This window comes from Petaurus breviceps, unplaced genomic scaffold, assembly GCF_028583685.1.
Source record: "Petaurus breviceps papuanus isolate PSGF00001 unplaced genomic scaffold, PetGlider_PUasm1.0 174, whole genome shotgun sequence".
NCBI classification, from domain to species: domain Eukaryota; kingdom Metazoa; phylum Chordata; class Mammalia; order Diprotodontia; family Petauridae; genus Petaurus; species Petaurus breviceps.
The window spans coordinates 64,520,378-64,537,582 of record NW_027185761.1 but is presented as its reverse complement, the minus strand read 5'-3'; the positions used below and the strand labels follow the sequence as shown (position 1 = coordinate 64,537,582).

The 17,205-nt window shown below is 46.1% G+C and overlaps 1 protein-coding gene and 1 long non-coding RNA gene across 2 annotated transcripts in view; one reads left to right on the top strand and one right to left on the bottom strand.

Annotated features, from left to right (window-relative positions):
- The window catches only part of ARHGEF3 (Rho guanine nucleotide exchange factor 3), a 287,829-nt gene extending 285,323 nt beyond the window's left edge, over nt 1-2,506 (bottom strand). The window contains exon 1 of the mRNA XM_069084344.1: nt 2,449-2,506. The gene's annotated coding sequence lies outside the window, so the exon portion shown is untranslated. The remainder of the gene's footprint in view (nt 1-2,448) is intronic.
- On the top strand, nt 1,730-7,562 carry LOC138158232 (uncharacterized). The gene is made up of 2 exons (XR_011167595.1): nt 1,730-1,983; nt 6,398-7,562. It is a non-coding gene; the product is annotated as an uncharacterized lncRNA (long non-coding RNA).
- The last annotated feature ends 9,643 nt before the right edge of the window (nt 7,563-17,205 follow it).

Here is a 17,205-nt window from a genome sequence, read left to right as displayed (position 1 = left end):
CACCTTCAGGGTGATGCCTTTCACATCACCCCTAACGTTGGTGCCTTCCCTCTCAGATTGTCTTTCATTTGTCTCTATCTTGTGTGTGTGTGTGTTTGTGAGTGTGTGTGGGTGTACACGTGCCTGCACAGCTCATTAGAATGTGAGCCCCTGGAGGGCAGGGACCATTATTTTGCCCTGTATCCCAAGGGTTATGAGGACCAATGATGCCCAATACTACAAAATGTCCTCTCAACAGACTTCTACAAAGACATCATTTGTACCCCCACAGCTTCTTGTACACATAGCCTTATAAAAGATTTTGCAGGTGTATTCATGAACCAGAGACAAGGCTTGGGGGATTTTTACTTCAGTGGCATAAATTACAAATTTTCCCCTTTTCTAAAAAGACCCATTATCAAGATATAAATTAAATAGCCTTAGCTAATCTTCTTGCAATGTATGTATATGTAAATATGTGTATATATACATATATACACATTTACACACAAACACATTTTCTCTGAATACAATACATTTGGGACAAAGAGGAGCCCAGGGAAAGCTTTCTATAGTCTTAGAAGGCAAGAGTTCAAGAGACCCCTATTTTGGAGCACGGTTAAGTTCACATCCATTTTGGAAAAATGGAAAACCCTAGAGAAGGTGATTTCAACATGTCACATGATCTTTCCTATTACTTAAAAAGTTAAATGAGTTTACCTATAAATCGGGTTCCTTTTAACTCACCTACTATCCCCTACCTTCAACTACATCACCTTCTCCATATCTTACCTAGTGCTGATTCACTCTTTAATTCTGAAATGAGGCACCATCAAAGTGAGAGTGTGAAAACTTAATGGGGTTTTTTAAAAATATAGAGAACAAGAGAGAGGAAGGGGGGAGAGAGAGGGAGGGAGAGAGAGAGGGGGGGGAAAGAAGGAGAAGAATACTCTCAATGTCGTTGGGGGTCTTTGTCATAGTATATATGTATTTTATTTTATGAAATTAAAAACATTCATCTGGGAAAGGCTCCATAGGTTTGTTAAGCATTTTACAGTAACTTATCTGATCCTCAAAACAACCCTGTGAAGGTAGGGGCTGTTATTCTCTCCCATTTTACAGATGAGGAAACTGAGGCAAAAGGGGTTAGTGTCTTGTCCGGGATCATTCTGCTATGGGAGGCAGGCCCATCCCTCTAACCATGTCTCCACCTAACTACCATGACTGTAAAAAGGATTAGAGACCTTGGACCAGAAGATTAGAGGTCCACCTTAGCTCTCCATTTTTGATTCCAAGAGCTGTATTCAAAGAAGCACACATTTAGATAGAAGATTATCTGGCCCAACCCCTTCCCCTACATTCATGCATTCCACAAGCTTTAGTTAAGCAAGTTAAGTGCCTAAAGTGTGCAGGTAGTTAGGTTGCCAACAAGCATTTATGAAACGCCAGGGGTTTGCAAAGCCCCGGGACACAAAAGGACAAAACCGGTGGTCCCAGTTCTCCAGAGATCACGTGGTAAGGGGGGAGACCACATACAGACAACTCCGTCTTTCCTGGATGCACACGGGAGAGGGCCAAAAGGGCCAGAGAGGGGCGAGGGCCAAGAGGGAAGGGGCTAGCAGCTGTGGGCCGGCCCTGGCACTGAGGGCACAGCTCCTGACCCCAAGGAGCGGAGGTTACCTTCTGCTAGGGAAGCCCCCATAGGTGGGCGCAGGTGAGTGGAGCTGTTCGAGCAAACCCAAAGTCCTTGGGCACTCGGGGCCGCAGGACAGCCAGGGGCGTAAGTAGGAGGGGGCGTCCTGCAGATGACAGGTGGCCAGTGCAGCCCAGCGCCACGGGGAGTGCGGGGGTCTGATCAGGGTGACCGGGGAGGAGCCCCTGGCCCAGCTGACTCCAGCTGCAGCTGCGGCTCCAGGCGGGGACCCTCGGGCTCCAAACGCTGGGGAACGACAACTTGGGAAGTTCCAGGAGCTGCTCCCGGAGGGCTCTGGGACAACTACTCCGGTGGGTAAGAGGGAGGGAAGGTCGGAGCGGCCACGGGGAGCACAGGCATAGGGGGCTGGCCCTCCGACCTCCCGTCGCCCTCACCCACCGCCCAGGCCGGGATCCCAGGTCTCGGGGATGCCCCACACGGACCCGGAGCTGGAAACCCAGACACTAAACAAGACCCCAGGAGACAGTGGGCGCCCCGGGGCAAGGCACTGCCAAACGAGGGGAGGTGGGAGGAGGGAAGGGGGAGACTTTCGCAGCTACCCTGGGACGTGGGGAGGCTTCTGGGAAGGGGGTGCTTTGCCCACCCCCCACGCGCGCCCGCCTCCCCTCGGGGCAGGCACGCACAAAGCCAGGAGAGGAATCCCCTTCATGCGCTCCCCGACGAGCCTCCTGCCCCCCCAACCCCCCCTGGCTCGCAGATACGGGGGTGGGGGAACAAGACGAGAACGGAGAGGGGCCCCTCCCCCACACACTCACCTCGCGGGCCTGGGGCTCCTGGGCTGGGACTCGGGCTGGGAGGCTGAGCGGGAGGGGCGGGGCTTGGGCGGAACCCGCAAGGGGAGGGGCAGGCTCGCCCCTCCCGCTCCCCATACCCCCGAGGCACGGGGGCGGAGCCGCGGGGAGCAGAGGCTGGGTGCTCTCTTTGTCCCCCCCTTCCACGCCCCCCACTCCCTACTCAAGGGAGCAGACCCCTCCCCCAAAACTTCCCCAAGTGCCTATCCCACAACCCGGGCGCCCAGAGCCCTGAGAAAGTTTGCGGGAGGCTGGGCTCGGCTTGGCCTTGACCTTGACCCTGACTCCGACCCCGCCAGCAGCTCCTTCTGGGGGCTCTCACCGGCCTCTCCCCGAGTCTCTCACCTCCGTTACGTTCCTCTCCCTGGTGCAGACACCGCTCTCTCTGGTCAGCCGACAGCCCTTTCCTTTTCCTCCTTCCTCCTTCCTCCCGGGCTGGAGGTGCCAGAGTTGGGACCTGGGGGATGTCCTGCCACTGCCTGGGGTCCTCCTCTGTAACCTAAGGGAGAGGGACCAGAACGGAGCTTTCGGGCACCCACTCTCTCTTGGGTACCCAAGCTCCCTTTGCAAAATATTCTCCTTTGACCTCACAACCACCTTGGGCCACAGGGGCTGTGAATAGCCCCATTTGACAGATGCAGAAATGGAGGCAGACAGAGAGGCCTACATGACTTCCTCAGATTAGTTCCTAAATTCCTAAGGGTCTGAGGCAGAATTTGAGCCCAGCCCTGTACACCCTGCCCCCCCTACAGAGCTGCCCCTAAGAGGACCTCAGATGACCTCTAAGTCCCCTTCCTTCTCAGAATCTATCACCATCCCCAAGCCCTTTGCCCACAGCCAGTAGCGAGGAGGGCATTTTTCAGGGAGAGGACAGCATCAAAAACTTTCTCAGTCAACCAGTTAGCCCTGCCTGCCCTTAGATGCTGGCACCTTTCCTGAGACATTCCCTCTCCAAATCCTGCCTCTATCTTGTTTGGAGGCCCCCCCCCCCCCATTAGACTATAAACCCCTTGAGGGCAGGGACTGCTTTTGTCTTTCTTCATAGACCAGTGTCTAGCACTAGTAGGTGCTTAATAGGTGATTGTTGTCCCACTGAAAGAAGCACCAAATCTGGCATCAGAGGACCTGGGTTCAAATCCTGCTGCTATCACGTAGTACCTGTGTGACCCTGGGCAAGTCACTTATAACCTCCCTAGACCTCAGGCTTCTCAAACCTCTTGATTCTGTGTCCCAAATGGAAATAATTAGAATTCTTTCAAACCGCCTTGTCTTCCTGATTTCCCTGAGCCTTTGTGGACACCAATCACTCAGGTATCCTCTGCCTCTTCCTTCCTTAAAATGCAACCTCCCTGGTTTAGCATGTAAAGCCCTTTATAGTCTAGACTGATTACACAGTATTTTTCCCTAATCAGACTATCATTCCATTTCCTACCTTCACACCTTTGCAAAGGCTGTCCCCTAAGCCTGGAATGTTCTTTGCCTCCTCTGTTTCTTGGAATCCCCTTCTCCCATCAAGATTCAGCAAAAAAAATGCCATGCCTGAAGCCTTTCCTGATATCTCCCTTGTCCGTACTTTCTCCCCCTCAATTATTTTTATACAAACTTACCTGTGTATGAATTGTATTCACTTCCACCCCCCACACACCCAGTGGAAAAGAAGATCCTTGTGGGCAGGTTTCCATCTCTGTATCCCCAGTGCCTAGTACTGTGTCTGGCACAAAGCAAGTGTTTAATTGTAATTATTAATAATTAAGTTAAAGGTTTCTTGAGCTGAAATGAGCACTCCCAATGGCATTTACCAGGCTACTTTAGGGGAATCTGAAATGTTAGCCGCCACAAGCTTTTATCCGCCTCTGGACAAGCGACAGTAACAGTAACAGCTTCCAGAAGAACAAAAATGCACCAAAAGTGCCGTGCGATGAAAAGTCTTGGCCAAGAGAAATATCTAGACTGGAATAGGTAAAGGGAGGTCACTACAGACCACGGTGCCTGCTCCATGAATGCTCCAGAACTCATGCAAAGTCTCAGGAAACCTGGCTCTGCCTGCCTAGTCCTGAGAGAAGACTGGGGCTGGGGGAGGGAGGGATTTTTGAGCGGGGAGGAGGTTGTTCAAGGTGCCTAACTGAGCTAGCATGAACCCCCCCTTTGAAAACATCTCATTCCCAAAGTCAGAAGTAGGAAATCCCATACCACTTGTGAAAGGTACCAGACTTGGCAAGAGTCCGGAGGACTGGATAGAGAAGATGAACTCTGGGCAATGATCCAGGTGGGGATAAACCACAAGAGGGTCCATGGAGACTTGGTATGACCCGTAACTCCATTCATCAACACTGTACCCTCCAATCTACAGAAACTCTCTTCTGGACCCAATCTTTCCTCCCAGAGATCACCCAGTCACTTCCTGGGTGGTCTGCTTCCTAGCCCTGACCCCCTCCCTCCAGCCAAAGACTGTCTGCTGTCTTGATCAAGCCATCTTTCAGCCAGCAAGGTCCTGTCCAGCCAGCTGCCCTGTCTCCTTTTTCAGTGCATCTCTGATGTATCTCCAAGGCCCCAAAGCCAGTAGCCTGGCTGGGCTCCTGGTAACAAAAAGCTTACCCTTCCCTAAGGGTTGCCTCTCAAGTTTGATTTCTTACAAGAGCCACTTGCAAAGCCAATTGGTAGACATTAGCATTTCTCAATCCTAGAGAAACAGATTGCCTTCATTCAGGAAAAACAAACAAACAAACAAACACCAAAATATTTTATTTTACCAGCTGTGGACAAATACGAACCATACAGACAAAAATAAGAGAAAATATCGCCCTCAGGGTGCAAATAATCGAAAAGTAGTTTGAAATTATTACTATGTGACCAAATCATTCTGTTATTTGCTTTTGTTCTTTGATTGTTAGAAAGTCTGGTAACTTGGGGCAGCTAGGTGGTGCAGTGAATAGAGCACTGACCCTGGAGTCAGGAGGACCTGAGTTCAAATGTGATCTCAGACACTTAACACTTACTAGCCGTGTGACCTTGGGCAAGTCACTTAACCCCAATTCCTCCCTCCAAAAAAAGGCAAAAAAAAAAAAGAAAGTCCAGTAACTCACTTATCCAGTGAGCCCCACCTTCCTCAAGCACCTGTAAGGATCACTCCATATTGATGGATGAACAGGGATATTACCAGAGTAGCCTCCTTACTCCAGACCTGCACTGTCCACGTGACTCCCTAAAGGCAGAATAGTTCTCATTTGTCTTTGTATTCCCAGCACCTTGCCCGTAGTAGGCACTTTATAGATGGGAGGAGGGTCAGGGGAGTTCACTGATCCATTTGATGAGCTTCCAGAGAAAGATGATTTGGTTTGGGATGCTACTTACACATTCCTCCCTATGCATGGTGTGGATGGACATGCCTATGTGCTGTTGGAGATCCATTCACAATATGGCTCATTGAGTCTCATGACAGCATGCTTGCTTGGGTTCTGGATGATGGACGAGGCCCTTGTGCTTTCCCAGTCACCAGTGGAGTGAAACAAGGCTGTGTGCTTGCTCCCATGCTCTTTAGCATGATGTTTTTAGCCATGTTGTCAAATGCTTTCAACAAGGATGAGCACGGCATCAAGGTCAGCTATCACACTAATTATAAATTCTTCAACTTGAAAAGGCTACAAGCCAAGACCAAAGTAGAGGGAGTGTTGGTGCATGATTTCTGTTCACAGATGACTGTGCACTCAATGCAGCCCCCAAAGCTGACGTGCAACAAAGTATGGATCAATTCTCTGCTATTTATGCTAATTTTGGCCTAAAAATTAACACCAAGAAAACCTTGGTGCTCCAACAGCCACCACCACACCATCCATAGGTAAAACCATCAGCTACAGCAAATGGAGAGTTCTGAATGCTACAGATAAGTTCACTCACCTTGGTTGTATACTTTCAGGGACGTACACACTGATAATGAGGTTGACCCATGCATTGCCAGGGCAAGCTTGGTGTTTGGGAGGCTCTGAAAGAAAGTATGGGAGAAAAGAGGTATTAGACTGTCTACCAGACTGAAGGGACACAGAGCGGTGGTGCTGACCTCATGGCTGCCTATGGAATCTGGACAGTCTACCAGAGCCAGGCCAGGAAATGGAGTCACTTCAATCTGAATTGTCTTAGGAAGATTCTGAAGATCCCCTGGCAGGACAAGGTACCAGATACTGAGGTCCTCCCTCAAACTAAACTGCCAAGCATTCAAACTCTGCTTCAGAGAGCGCAGCTCCCATGGGCTGGCCACGTTGTTCGAATGCAAAACGTATGCCTGCCAAAAAGACTATTTTATGGAGAGCTCACACAGGGTGAGTGTTCACACAGTGGTCAGAAGAAGCGAGGACACTCTTGAGAACAGTCAAGGACACTCAGAAGTCATCAGAAGAATAGGTCAAGGTGTCTCTCAAGAGCTCTGGAATTGGTTGTGTGACATGGCAGATAGCGGCACAGGACCGCTCAGCACGCATGCTCACATCAGAGAAGGTGCTGTGCTCTGTGAGCAAAGAGAATCGAAACAGCTCCAAGGAAACACAGCATGTGCAGATTTAGGGAATCCCCCCAAATGTTCACACGACTGTTTGTGCCTGGCCTGTGGTGGAGCATCCTGAGCTCGTTTTGGTCTGATCACCCACAGTCGGACACACTGGAACTTGCCTCTAGCGATGTCATTTTGGTTCTCTGAGAAAGGACAACAACCAACCAATTGACCAAGTGAGTCTCAGTGAAGAGGGACAGACTGTCTGGCTCAGACTGCTGTGGCTGGAACTATCCCTTTGAGACAGACTGAACAAAAGCAGTCTTCTCACAGACTCAGTCCTTTTCCTTTTTTCTGAGCACTAGCCATTTGCCCAGAGACCTGAGTTGAGAGTGGACCTTGGGTGGGGCACCTCTGCCTGGGTGCAGCTTCCCAGGGCTGGTCCTTCCACTGGGCTCCTGAGAAGGCAGCCCTCAGCTCAGAATCTTAGAGGATCATAGATTTGGAGCCGGAGAAGACCTTATCCAGCAACCATCCAGTCAAACCAATCAACTGACAGACTTAAAAAAAATAAATGTTTCATGGCTATGATGGAAAAGTGTTTTGTATGATTTCATATGTATGATGGGTTCTGTATCTTGCCCTCTCAATGGGTGGGCGAGGGGACAGGAGGGAGAGAATTTGGAACTGAAAATTTTTTTTTGGAGGGGGGAAGGCAAGGCAATTGGGGTTAAGTGACTTGCCCAAGGTCACACAGCTAGTAAGTGTGTCAAGCATGTGAGGCCGGATTTGAACTCAGGTCATCCTGACTCTAGGGCTGGTGCTCTGTTCACTGAACCACCTAGTTGCCCCAAAATGAAAAATTTTTAAAGATGTTTATTGATATATTTTGGTTTTATGTCACCTAAATTTCTCTATGCATCCCTCTCTTTCCTCCCAGAGAGTCATCCCATATAACAGAATATCTTTTTTTTTTTAAGCAATCGGGGTTAAGTAACTTGCTCAAGGTTACACGGCCAGTTATTTCTGGGTGTGGTGCTGAGTCTCAGAGCCTGGATTTGATCCAGGTCATGCAGACACTGGAGACGGTGCTCTTACTCGCTGAGCCACCTGGCAGCCCCTAAGCAATTGGGGTTAAGTAACTTGTTCAAGGTTACACGGCCAGGTGTTTCTGGGTGGGTGCTAAGTGTCTGAGCCCAGAATTCGATCTCCAGGTCATCCCAACACTGGAGCCGGTGCTCTTACTCTCTGTGCTACGTGGCCGCCCCACAGAATATTTTTTAAAAGAAGGAAAGGAAAAATCAGAAAACCAATGAATATATTCCCCCACCAAATCTAAAAATGTATGCAGCATTCCACATCTATTGACTTCTGAACTCTGCAAAGGAGTAGGAAGAGGGCTCTACTCCCATTTCTTCTTTGGAGCCATCAACAAGTGTTTCTTAAGCACTCATTATGTATGTGCCAGGCACTGAATGAAACAATTCCTACTCTCAAGGACCTTACAATCTAATGAGTAAAACTCATATATACAGAATAAGTATAAAGAAATCATATTTGTTGTTGTCTGTTATTTCTAACTCTCCATGACCCCATGGACCATAGCATACTGAGCCCTTTTGTCCTCCACTGTCTCCTAGAGTCTGACCATGCTCATATTCCTTGTTTCCATGACACTCTCTATCCATCCCATCCTCTGCCATCCCCTTCTCCTTTTGCCTTCAGTCTTTCTCAACATCAGGGTCTTTTCCAATTTGTCCTGTCTTCTCATTATGTGGCCAAAGTATTGAAGCTTCAGCTTCCATAAGTATTGACTGATTTGATCTTCTTGCTGTCCAAGGGATTCTCAAAAGTTTTCTCCAGCACAATTTGAAAGCATCAATTCTGTGGCAAAGAAAATAAATATAAATAATTATGAGGGATTTTGGGAGGGAGGATGGGCACTGACAATTGAGGAGATCAGGAAAGTCTTCATGGAGAGAGGAGGCTTGAGCTGTGTCTTAAAGGATGAGAGGTATTTTGTGAGACAGTGGTAAGAAGGGAGTGCATTTCCAGCACAGAGGAAGGCATGGAGACAGAAGGACTTCCATGTTTGAGGACAAGGGAAAAGATAGGTTGGGACAAAGTTATGAAGAGATTTTAAAGCTAAACAGAGGAACTCATATCTGATCCTAGAGGCAGCTGGCTTCAGAGGTGAGAGATGTGAAAGTAGAATCGCCAAGATTTGGCAGCTGATTGGATATGTGAGGTGGGAAGAGAGAGAGGAGGTCAAAGACAATGCCTTTTGTTGTGCTTCAGTCATTTTCAGTTGTGTCTAACTCTGTGACCCCATTTGGGGTTTTCTTGGCAGAGATACTGGAGTGGTTTGCCATTTACTTCTCCAGTTCATTTTACAGATGAGAAAGCTGAGGCAAACAGGGTGAAGTGACTTACCTGGGGTCATGAAACTAGTAAGTGTCTGAGGCTGGATTTGAACTCAGGTCCCTCTGACTCCAGTGAAGGCACTCTATCCACTGCAGCTGGGAGAGTGGAAGAAAGTGGTGCCTTTAAAGTGGTGCAGGAAGTTTGGGAGAGGGGAGAATTTGGGAGAAAGATAATGACTTCAGGTTTGGACATGGCAAGTTTGAGAGGTCTCTAAGACTTTCAATTTAAAATATCCAGCAGGCAATTGGTGACAATACATATACACTGTATATGTTATGCCAAGAGCTCATCACCTTGACACACCCCCCAAACTGCCTTTCCTAGTCCCTTCTGGCCCAGGGAGTGGGTGGCTCCTCCTGACTCAATCACTAATCCCTTTTGGCTCAGCCCTAGTCACAGGAACATGCCAGGGCCCACCAGAAGCCTCAGACTGTTTGCCAGAGGCCCTCCCCAAAGGGCCATGGGAGGTGGCTTGTCCAAAGAGGAGGCTCCTTAGGTCAATCCAGCTAACAACTGAAGACCAGCTCCTGCTAATTATGCTCAACATTGATTCCAGAGGACAGATCTTGTTACAGAGATGGGGGACCTGGGAAGGGGACTGAATGTCAGTCAATAGTCAATAAACATTGATTAAATGCTTACTATTTCCAGGCATTCTGCAAAGCACTGGGGGTACAGACACAAGTGGGGGGGGGTTACAATCCTTGCTCTCAGGGAGCTTACAATCTAATGAGGAAAGACAGCATCCAAAAGGAAGCTAAAGGAGTGGGGTGGGGGTGGGAAAGAAGCCCTGAAGCAGGATAGTTGGTGGGAAATGGGGAAAGGACTTCAGGCTTGAGCTCATGGCCCTGCCCTCCGGGCAGAGGGTCTGATCAGGGCAACTGAGTGGATTGAGAACTCATGAAGACCAGGCAGATTCCATCTTTCAGCATAATGAGATTTTCTGATGAGTTTCCTGGGGAAGGAAGGTGTGAAGATCCAGAGAAGTCCAGAGGCAGAGACTGACGGGGAATGGAGTCTGTCTCCTACGTCCTCAGATAAGGCCCTTGTGTGTTTGGTTGGAATGAACTGCTCTTTTTGTAATAGAGGAATGTTCTTTGAGGGGGTGGGACAGTATGTTGGGAAATCACTGTGGTCTTAAAAAAAATCTCAAAAGTCATCTCTAAAAAATTTTTTCTTTAAGTCTGCTAGGTAAATAAACATGAAAAGAAGGGATTTTTATTAGTACACAGATGAAAAATGACCTAATCCTTGAGGCAGCAGGGTGAGACAGTAGATAGAGAGCTGAGCTTGGAGTCAGAAAGACCTGAGTTCAAATCCAAACCCAAACACCTCCTAGTTGGGTGACCCTGGGCAAATCATATACCTCTCTCAGCCTCAGTTTCCTCCTCTGTAAAATGAGAAATTATTCTAATTAAAATAGGAGCCTCCCTGCTAGGGTTGTTGTGAGATCAGTTGAGATAATATTCATAAAATGCTTTGCAAATCTCTAAGCCTTCTCCAAATGCTGACTATAATCAAAACCCAGGGGGTAGGCTCAGGATCTACTCACTGTTTCTTCTATGAGTCAGACAGAAGTTTGGGCTCTGCTGGCAGTGGACACTGGCTGCCCTCAGTTCCTCTCCGAGGGGAGCCCCAACTCACCCTTGCCAACTAGCCACTCTGTGCATCTCTGAGTAGGATATGGAAAGGTCTAGAGGAACACTGAATGTCCCTTTTCTGCAGCAGATGCAGATTCAGCGCCAGAGTCAAGACCCACCCCCAAGGCATTTCCAAGGCAGAATCATGCAAACACAAATCAGTCACTGGGATTACCTTCCTGGACTTGGAGGGGAAGCCAGGGGCAGGGCTGATCCAGGACAAAATGAAGTAAAGCCTTATTATGTCAGTGTGGGAAGGATCCTTTGGGATCACATAAGCCCAAATCCCCTTCCCTTTCCAGATGAGAAAAACTAAGTAGTCTCAAAGAAGTCCAGTGACTGGCCCCAGTCACACAGCTAGTAAACGCTGGAACCCGGAATAGACCCCAGAGCCCACAGCTTCCATTGCCTTGTGCTTTTTACTACTCTTGGATGGGTTGTTTGGTTTTCTATACTGAAATCTATTCCTACACTACCTAAGTATCAAATATTGTCCCTTCTACCTCCAGCCACCTAAGTCAGGTTTTGTCTTCCATGTTTTTTTCCTGCCTTGGTAAAAGACTGTGATTTCCTTGGAAGCTGATCCATTTGCCACACCTTAGAATGCTTACCAAAAAGGAGCGGCCAGGGGTGGGTGAGGCACCTTCAACCTTGATGACTAACTTGGCCTTTCTTTCCTTTGAGTCTTTCAATGGGAAAATCCCTCTGCCCACAACTGTCTTTACCTTGAAAATGTCTTGAGTTTGGATTGTATTTCTTATTCTCCTCTACCCACTCCACCAGACACACCTACCCTGGGCAACCAAGAACATGCAACAGCTGTGGCTCTATTTACCCTAGCCCCTAATACCCCTCTGAGTGGAGGTGAGGAATAGATTTAAAGGATTAGATCTGGTAGATAGAGTGCCTGAAGAACTATGGACAGAGGTTCACAATATTGTACAGGAGGCAGCTACAAAATCAGCCCAAGGAAAAAGAAGAAGGAAGTAAAATGGCATCTGATGAGGCTTTACAAATAGCTGAGAAAAGAAGGAAAGAGGAAGGAGAAAAGGAAAGATCTACCCCCACTAAATGCAGAATTCCAGAGAATAGCAAGGAGAGAAGAGGTTTCCTTAAAAGAGCAGTGCAAAGAAATAGAAGACAATGGAAAGGGAAAGACAAGACATCTCTTCAAGAAAATTAGAGCTAACAAGGAAAAGTTTCATGCAAAAATGAGCATGATAGATAAAAATGGTAGGGACTTCCCAGAAGCAGAAGAGGTTAAGAAGAGGTAGCAAGAACATACAAGAAAGATCTTAATATCAGCGATAACCACAAGGGTGTGGTTACTGATCTAGAGTCAGACATCCTGGAGAATGAAGTTAAGTGGGCCTTAGGAAGCACTGCTAACAACAAGGCTGGTGGAGGGGATGGAATTCTAGCTGAGCTACTTCAAACCCCAAAACATGATGCTGTTAATGTGCTGCACTCAATATGTCAGCAAATTTGGAAAATACAATCGGGGCCACTAGTTTACATCCCAGTCCTAAAGAGGAGCGATGCCAAGGAATTTTCAAATTACCAAACAATTGCACTCATTCACATGCCAACAAGGTTATGCTTAAGATCCTACATGTTAGGCTTCAGCAATATGTGAACCAAAAATGGCTAGGAGAGCAGACTGGCTTTAGGACAGGCAGAGGAAGTAGAGACCAAATTGCCAACATTTGCTGGATTATGGAGAAAGCAAGGGAATTCCAGAAAAATACAAAACATATATGTCTGCTTCATTGACTTTGCTAAAATCCTTTCTGTGGATCACAATAAAATATGGGAAGTCCTCAAAGAAATGAGAGTACCAGGTTATTTTATTTGTCTCCTAATGAACCTATATTCAGGTCAAGAATTAGGTTAGAACTGAGCATGGAACACCTGTCGGTTTAAGATTGCCACCTTATTTGTTTAATTTATATACAGAGTCCATTATGAAAAATGCTAGGCTGGATGAATCAAAAACCAGAATTAAGTTTGCTGGGAGAAATATCAACAGTCTCAGTATGCAGACAATACCATTCTAATGGCAAAAAAATGAAGAATTAAGAAGTCTCTTGATGATGGCGAAAGAGGAGAGTATAAAACTTGACTTAAAGCTTAATATAAAAAAAAAAACAGATTTTTGGCGACTGGTCCCATCACTTCCTAGCAAGTAGAGGGGGAAGAAATGGAAGGAGTATCAGATTTTATATTTTTGGGCTCAAAGATCACTGCAGATGGCAACTGTGGCCATGAAATGAAAAGATACATGCTCCTTAGAAGGAAAGTCATGGCAAATCTGGATAACAGACTAAAAAGCAGAGACCTCATCTTGCTGCCAGAGGTCCATATAGTCAAAGCTATGGTATTTCCAGTAGCAATGCATGGCTGTGAGAGTTTGGACTATAAGGAAAGCTGAGCACCCCAAAATTGACACTTCTGAATTGTCATGCTAGTGAAGACTTTTGAGAGTCCCTTGGACAGCAAGGAAATCAAATCTTCTGATTATGTGGCCAAAGTATTGAAACTTCAACTTCAATATTTGACCTTCCAATGAACAGATGGAACTTGTTGGAAAAGACTCTGATGTTGGAAAGATTGCAGACAAAAGGAAAAGGGGAGAGCAGGGGATGAGATGGCTACATAGTGTCATGGAAACATCAAACATGAGCTTGGACAGGCTTAAGGAGATAATGGACGAGAGTCTGGGATGCTGTGGTCCATGGGACTGAGAACTGAACAAGTCCCCCTACTCTCCCTGGCTGTCCCAACTTTCCTTCTGTGCCCTTGTTCCAATGCTCTTTGTGCCTTAAATCAAATTGTCCTTCATCTTGGATATCTGTTTCTGTGTGTGTGTGTGTGTGTGTGTCTGTCTGTCTGTCTCTCTTTCCCTCACCTTGAATTTCCTGAAACCTGAATTTCAATTGTGCTCTTGCAGCCCTCTCTCCACAGCTTTCTCCATTCCTGCCTCCCCAATTCTTGCAGGGCAGGGTGGAACACTGTCTTCCCCTCACTGCACCTCATCTTTGAAGTTCATATATTTGACCAGACAATTCTTGCCTCTTCCTTGCTGCTATTACCTACTGAGCTCTTTGGAAGTCTCTGATCTTTCTCCAGGACTTTGCCATCTGTTCACAGTCTTCCTCAACACCTCTCCCTTTGTCACCTCTTCATACACTTCAAGGTCCCCACTGATGACTATTTTAATATGTTATTTTTCCCCAATTACATGTAAAAGCAAATTTAACATTTGTTTTTAAAAATTTCTGAGTTGCAAATTCTCTCTCCCTTCCCCTCCCCACAAAACAAGCAATTTGCAAAACATTTCCATGTTAGTCATGTTGTGAAAGAAAACAGACCAAAAAACCCCAAGAAAAATAAAGGAAAAGTATGCTTCAACCCACATTCAGCCTCCATCAGTTCTTTCTCTGGAGATGGATAACATTTTATCACCATAAGTCCTTCAGAGTTGTCTTGGATCACTGTATTGCTGAGAATAGCTAGGTCGTTCACAGTTGATCACCATACTATGTTGCTGTTACTGCGTACAATGTTCTCCGGCTTCTGCTCATTTCACTTTGTATCAATTCATGTAAATCTTTCCAGGTTTTTCCTAATAGCATCCTGCTTGTCGTTTCTTATAGCAAAATAGTATTCCATCACGATCATATGCAACAACTTGTTCAGCCATTCCCCAGTGCTCTAAGAGAGTAAAAACATTTAGATACATAGAATCCCAGGATCCCAAAGTTACTTTAAAAAGTGGTTTTGACGACTACTATTTGTACCAATCTAGAACAGCTAGGCAGCACAGTGCTTCAACCTGGAATCAAGAAGACCTGAGTTCAAATATGGACTCAGACACTTACTAGCTTTGTGACCCTGGGCAAATAACTTAATCCTGTTTTACCTCAGTTTCCTCATCTGTAAAATGAGCTGGAGGAAGAAATGGCAAACCACTCCATATCTTTGCCAAGAAAACTGCAAATGGGTTCATGGAGAGTAGGACATGACTGAAATGGCCTCTCTGGGCTTCAGTTATCTTATCTGTAAAAGGAGGGAATGCAGCTCAGCTCAGTGACCTCATTCTTCTCCAACTTTTGATCCTTTGACTTCAATGCTGTGGACTAGACTAACCCATACACCCAAAGGAAACTCCATGACAATGTATCTGAGAAGCTGTCACCTACCCTTTGCTTGGACACCTCCAATGGCAGATAGCCCAACTTCCCCAGAGGCAGCCTCAAAGAGAGAAAGCTAGACTGGCAGGCTCTAATTCTAGTTTAAGTTTCCCATTTCAGGGCAAGGGGAGAAAGGTGTAGGGAAGGGCCTGCAAAGCTCTCCACCCAAAGAAAAAACAGAAAGAGGAAGCCAATGGGCTTCCATAGCTCTGGGTAAGCTCAATATTGGGAGGGAGGGAGGTGTCAGGTTTCTGTAAACCAGGCAACCTAATGCCACCAAGTCTAGAAGGAAAATGGTCTAGGAACAATCTCAGAAATTCTACATCTAAGGAAAGGACCTTGACACATGTGTCTCAACTGCCAGTATTCTCCCAACCACATCAGAGACATATCCTTCTATAGCTACAACAATTCACACCAATACACTAAAGATCAATTATTTCAAATTCATTGATAATGGAGTAGATTATCTGAGGCTCAGAGAGGTCAAGCCACTTGCAATGGTTACACAGCTCATAAATGTCAGAGACAGCACATGAACCCAGGTTCTTCTGACACCAAGGTCAAACAGGCCATATATCTATCCATATCTCTTAGAAGAGACACAGCTGGAGGATATGGTGGAATGAGAATACCTGGAAGACAGGTGCTATATTATTATTGTCCCCATTCTATAGATGAGATCACTGAGGCAGAGTGAGCTGACTTGCCCAGGTTCACACAGCTAGTAAGTCTGAAACACTTAAAACTCAGGTCTTCCAGTCTCAGCATCCAGAGTTCCATCCCATGTTAGTTGTTCTCATGTAACTCAGAGTACAGACCCTCAGATCATGTATTCAGAGCCAGAAGGGACTTTGGATCCCATCTAATTCAACAGATGAGGAAGCTGGGACATGGGAGTGAAGAGGTCTGCTCAAGGACACCCAGGTAGTAAGTACCAAAGATGAGATTTTAACCCAGGTCATCTGACTCCAGAGTCAGTGCTGTTTTCACAGTTCTACACTACCATCACTCTGAGAGAAGGGAGAGAATGGAAATCAAGAAATAAGGTAACATAACCAGATGATCCAAGAAGATGCAGTGAAAATCAGGGATAAACAACAGGTCTGTCAGTTTCCATAACCACTGTTTTGTTTGGCCAAACCTACCACAAATATTTAGTCAATAATCAATACTTTTTTTTTGGTCAATAAGCATTTTTAAAGTACCTACTATGTATCAGATAGAGTGCTAAGTACTTTCAGTTATCTGAAGCACAAAGTTGGGTTCTAGTAAAGTTCTTACTGGTCACCAAGCATGCATATTGGAGAGGCCATGATAGGAGTGAGAAAGGTGCAGGTCAGAAAGATCCAAGTGTGAATGTCAACCTTGACTCTTATCAGCTATGTGACCCTGGGCAAGTCACCTCACTGCTGTCTGCCTCAGTTTCCTGAATTGTAAAATGGGAATAATAATAATGGCACCTACACCCCAGGGTTGTTGTGAGGATCAAATGAGATAATATTTATAAAGCATTTAGCACATAATAAGGGTTAGATAACAACTGCTGTTAGCATTATCATCCATGATTATTGACCATGACTTACATGTCACAAGAGAGATGGCTCTCATTTGTTCTTAACTAGTGTCTATGTTTCATCACTGCCTCTTTGAAGAGTCTTTGAGGACAGATTCAAAGTTATTATTGGTTACATACATATTTTTTAATGTTTATCTTTCAACATTCAGTTCCACAAGATTCTGAGTTCCAAATTTTCTCCCCTTCCCTCACCTCCTTCCACCTCAAGATGGCATGCAATCTCCTATAGGCTCTACATATACACTCATATTAAATATACTTTCACATTAGACCTGTTGCAAAGAAGAATTAGAACCAATGGGAGGAACCAGGAGAAAGAGAGAATAAATAATCTGCTTCACTCTGCATTCAGACTCCATAGCTCTTTCTCTGGATGTGACAGCATTTTCCATCACGAGTCTTTTG